This window comes from Anarhichas minor, unplaced genomic scaffold (assembly GCF_050575085.1).
Source record: "Anarhichas minor isolate MPS153535 unplaced genomic scaffold, ASM5057508v1 ptg000086l, whole genome shotgun sequence".
In the NCBI taxonomy this organism is placed as follows: Eukaryota; Metazoa; Chordata; class Actinopteri; order Perciformes; family Anarhichadidae; genus Anarhichas; species Anarhichas minor.
In genome coordinates, this window is record NW_027466532.1 from 3,006,898 (window position 1) to 3,015,702 (window position 8,805).

Genomic DNA, 8,805 nt, shown 5'->3' on the forward strand with positions numbered 1-8,805 from the left:
GTGTACACACATATACACGTATACACACATTACACATGTACACACATATACACGTATACACACACTACACATGTACACACATATACACACATTACACATGTACACACATATATACATACACACACATTACACATGTACACACATATACACGTATACACACACTCCACATGTACACACATATACACACATTACACGTGTACACACATACACACATTACACATGTACACACATATACACGTATACACACACTACACATGTACACACATATACACACACTACACATGTACACACATATACACACATTACACATGTACATATATACACGTATACACACATTACACACATATACACGTATACACACATTACACATGTACACGTATACACACATTACACATGTACATATATACACGTATACACACATTATACACGTATACACACACTCCACATGTACACACATATACACACATTACACATGTACACACATACACACATTACACATGTACACACATATACACGTATACACACATTACACATGTACACACATATACACACACTACACATGTACACACATATACACACATTACACGTGTACACACATATACACGTATACACACATTACACATGTACACACATATACACGTATACACACACTACACATGTACACACATATACACACATTACACATGTACACACATATATACATACACACACATTACACATGTACACACATATACACGTATACACACATTACACATGTACACACATACACACATTACACATGTACATATATACACGTATACACACATTATACACGTATACACACACTCCACATGTACACACATATACACACATTACACATGTACACACATATACACACACTACACATGTACACACATATACACACATTACACATGTACACACATATACACGTATACACACATTACACATGTACACACATATACACGTATACACACTACACATGTACACACATATATACACACATTACACATGTACACACATATACACGTATACACACACTACACATGTACACACATATACACGTATACACACACTACACATGTACACACATATACACACATTACACATGTACACACATATACACGTATACACACACTACACATGTACACACATACACACATTACACATGTACACACATATACACGTATACACACATTACACATGTACACACATATACACATATACACACATTACACATGTACACGTGTACACACATTACACATATACACGTATACACACATTACACATGTACACGTATACACACATTACACATATACACATTACACATGTACACACATACACACATTACACATGTACACACATATACACACATTACACATGTACACACATATACATGTATACACACGCTACACATGTACACACATATACACGTATACACACACTACACATGTACACCCATATACACACATTACACATGTACACACATATACACGTATACACACATTACACATGTACACACATATACACGTATACACACATTACACATGTACATATATACACGTATACACACATTATACACGTATACACACACTCCACATGTACACACATATACACACATTACACATGTACACACATACACACATTACACATGTACACACATATACACGTATACACACATTACACATGTACACACATATACACACACTACACATGTACACACATATACACATTACACATGTACACACATATACACATATACACACACTACACATGTACACACATATACACCCATTACACATGTACACACATATACACGTATACACACGTTACACATGTACACACATATACGCGTATACACACATTACATGTGTACACGTATACACACATTACACATGTACATATATACACGTATACACACATTATACAAGTATACACACACTCCACATGTACACACATATACACACATTACACATGTACACACATACACACATTACACATGTACACACATATACACGTATACACACACTACACATGTACACACATATAGACACACTACACATGTACACACATATACACACATTACACATGTACATATATACACGTATACACACATTACACACATATACACGTATACACACATTACACATGTACACGTATACACACATTACACATGTACATATATACACGTATACACACATTATACACGTATACACACACTCCACATGTACACACATATACACACATTACACATGTACACACATACACACATTACACATGTACACACATATACACGTATACACACATTACACATGTACACACATATACACACACTACACATGTACACACATATACACACATTGCACGTGTACACACATATACACGTATACACACATTACACATGTACACACATATACACGTATACACACACTACACATGTACACACATATATACATACACACACATTACACATGTACACACATATACACGTATACACACTACACAAGTACACACACATACACTTATACACACATTACACATGTACACACATACACACATTACACATGTACATATATACACGTATACACACATTATACACGTATACACACACTCCACATGTACACACATATACACACATTACACATGTACACACATATACACACTACACATGTACACACATATACACACATTACACATGTACACACATATACACGTATACACACATTACACATGTACACACATATACACGTATACACACACTAAACATGTACACACATATATACATATACACACATTACACATGTACACACATATACACGTATACACACTACACAAGTACACACACATACACGTATACACACATTACACATGTACATATATACACGTATACACACATTATACACGTATACACACACTCCACATGTACACACATATACACACATTACACATGTACACACATACACACATTACACATGTACACACATATACACGTATACACACATTACACATGTACACACATATACACACATTACACATGTACACACATACACACATTACACATGTACACACATATACACATTACACATGTACACACATATACACGTATACACACATTACACATGTACACACATATACACGTATACACACATTACACATGTACACACATATACACACACTACACATGTACACACATATACACACATTACACATGTACACACATATACACGTATACACACATTACACATGTACACACATATACACGTATAAACACATTACACATGTACACACATATACACGTATACACACTACACATGTACACATACTCACACATTACACACATTACACATGTACACACATATACACGTATACACACACTACACATGTACACACATATACACACATTACACATGTACACACATATACACGTATACACACATTACACATGTACACACATATACACGTATACACACATTACACATGTACACGTATACACACATTACACATGTACACACATATACACGTATACACACATTACACATGTACACGTATACACACATTACACATGTACACACATATACACGTATACACACATTACACATGTACACACGTATACACACATTACACATGTACACACATATATACGTATACACACATTACACATGTACACACATATACACGTATACACACATTACACATGTACACGTATACACACACTACACATGTACACACATATACACACACTACACATGTACACACATATACACACATTACACATGTACATATATACACGTATACACACATTACACACATATACACGTATACACACATTACACATGTACACGTATACACACATTACACATGTACATATATACACGTATACACACATTATACACGTATACACACACTCCACATGTACACACATATACACACATTACACATGTACACACATACACACATTACACATGTACACACATATACACGTATACACACATTACACATGTACACACATATACACACACTACACATGTACACACATATACACACATTACACGTGTACACACATATACACGTATACACACATTACACATGTACACACATATACACGTATACACACACTACACATGTACACACATATACACACATTACACATCTACACACATATATACATACACACACATTACACATGTACACACATATACACGTATACACACATTACACATGTACACACATACACACATTACACATGTACATATATACACGTATACACACATTATACACGTATACACACACTCCACATGTACACACATATACACACATTACACATGTACACACATATACACACACTACACATGTACACACATATACACACATTACACATGTACACACATATACACGTATACACACATTACACATGTACACACATATACACGTATACACACTACACATGTACACACATATATACACACATTACACATGTACACACATATACACGTATACACACACTACACATGTACACACATATACACGTATACACACACTACACATGTACACACATATACACACATTACACATGTACACACATATACACGTATACACACACTACACATGTACACACATACACACATTACACATGTACACACATATACACGTATACACACATTACACATGTACACACATATACACGTATACACACATTACACATGTACACGTATACACACATTACACATATACACATTACACATGTACACACATACACACATTACACATGTACACACATATACACACATTACACATGTACACACATATACATGTATACACACGCTACACATGTACACACATATACACGTATACACACACTACACATGTACACCCATATACACACATTACACATGTACACACATATACACGTATACACACATTACACATGTACACACATATACACGTATACACACATTACACATGTACATATATACACGTATACACACATTATACACGTATACACACACTCCACATGTACACACATATACACACATTACACATGTACACACATACACACATTACACATGTACACACATATACACGTATACACACATTACACATGTACACACATATACACATTACACATGTACACACATATACACATATACACACACTACACATGTACACACATATACACCCATTACACATGTACACACATATACACGTATACACACGTTACACATGTACACACATATACGCGTATACACACATTACATGTGTACACGTATACACACATTACACATGTACATATATACACGTATACACACATTATACAAGTATACACACACTCCACATGTACACACATATACACACATTACACATGTACACACATACACACATTACACATGTACACACATATACACGTATACACACACTACACATGTACACACATATAGACACACTACACATGTACACACATATACACACATTACACATGTACATATATACACGTATACACACATTACACACATATACACGTATACACACATTACACATGTACACGTATACACACATTACACATGTACATATATACACGTATACACACATTATACACGTATACACACACTCCACATGTACACACATATACACACATTACACATGTACACACATACACACATTACACATGTACACACATATACACGTATACACACATTACACATGTACACACATATACACACACTACACATGTACACACATATACACACATTGCACGTGTACACACATATACACGTATACACACATTACACATGTACACACATATACACGTATACACACACTACACATGTACACACATATATACATACACACACATTACACATGTACACACATATACACGTATACACACTACACAAGTACACACACATACACTTATACACACATTACACATGTACACACATACACACATTACACATGTACATATATACACGTATACACACATTATACACGTATACACACACTCCACATGTACACACATATACACACATTACACATGTACACACATATACACACTACACATGTACACACATATACACACATTACACATGTACACACATATACACGTATACACACATTACACATGTACACACATACACGTATACACACACTAAACATGTACACACATATATACATATACACACATTACACATGTACACACATATACACGTATACACACTACACAAGTACACACACATACACGTATACACACATTACACATGTACATATATACACGTATACACACATTATACACGTATACACACACTCCACATGTACACACATATACACACATTACACATGTACACACATACACACATTACACATGTACACACATATACACGTATACACACATTACACATGTACACACATATACACACATTACACATGTACACACATACACACATTACACATGTACACACATATACACATTACACATGTACACACATATACACGTATACACACAATACACATGTACACACATATACACGTATACACACATTACACATGTACACACATATACACACACTACACATGTACACACATATACACACATTACACATGTACACACATATACACGTATACACACATTACACATGTACACACATATACACGTATAAACACATTACACATGTACACACATATACACGTATACACACTACACATGTACACATACTCACACATTACACACATTACACATGTACACACATATACACGTATACACACACTACACATGTACACACATATACACACATTACACATGTACACACATATACACGTATACACACATTACACATGGACACACATATACACGTATACACACATTACACATGTACACGTATACACACATTACACATGTACACACATATACACGTATACACACATTACACATGTACACGTATACACACATTACACATGTACACACATATACACGTATACACACATTACACATGTACACACGTATACACACATTACACATGTACACACATATATACGTATACACACATTACACATGTACACACATATACACGTATACACACATTACACATGTACACGTATACACACATTACACATGTACACACATATATACGTATACACACATTACACATGTACACACATATACACGTATACACACATTACACATGTACACACATATACACGTATACACACATTACACATATACACGTATACACACATTACACATGTACACGTATACACACATTACACATATACACACATTACACATGTACACACATACACACATTACACATGTACACACATATACACACATTACACATGTACACACATACACACATTACACATATACACGTATACACACATTACACATGTACACACATATACACGTATACACACATTACACATATACACGTATACACACATTACACATGTACACGTATACACACATTACACATATACACACACATTCACACACTTCACATGTACACACACATACACACATTACACATGTACACACATATACACGTATACACACATTACACATGTACACACATATACACGTATACACACATTACACATATACATGTATACACACACTACACATGTACACACATATACACGTATACACACACTACACATGTACACACATACACACATTACACATATACACGTATACACACACTACACATGTACACACATATACACGTATACACACATTACACATGTACACACATATACACACACTACACATGTACACACATATACACACATTACACATGTACACACATATACACGTATACACACATTACACATGTACACACATATACACGTATACACACATTACACATGTACACACATATACACATATACACACATTACACATGTACACACACATACACACACTCCACATGCACACACATATACACATATTACACATGTACACACATACACACATTACACATGTACACAAATATACACGTATACACACATTACACATGTACACACATATACACACACTACACATGTACACACATATACACATTACACATGTACACACATACACACATTACACATGTACACACATATACACGTATACACACATTACACATGTACACACATATACACACACTACACATGTACACACATATACACATTACACATGTACACACATATACACGTATACACACATTACACATGTACACACATATACACACACTACACATGTACACACATATACACACATTACACATGTACACACATATACACACATTACACATGTACATATATACACGTATACACACATTACACACATATACACGTATACACACATTACACATATACACGTATACACACATTACACATGTACACGTATACACACATTACACATGTACATATATACACGTATACACACATTATACACGTATACACACACTCCACATGTACACACATATACACACATTACACATGTACACACATACACACATTACACATGTACACACATATACACGTATACACACATTACACATGTACACACATATACACACACTACACATGTACACACATATACACACATTACACATGTACACACATATACACACATTACACATGTACATATATACACGTATACACACATTACACACATATACACGTATACACACATTACACATATACACGTATACACACTACACAAGTACACACACATACACGTATACACACATTACACATGTACACACATACACACATTACACATGTACATATATACACGTATACACACATTACACACATATACACGTATACACT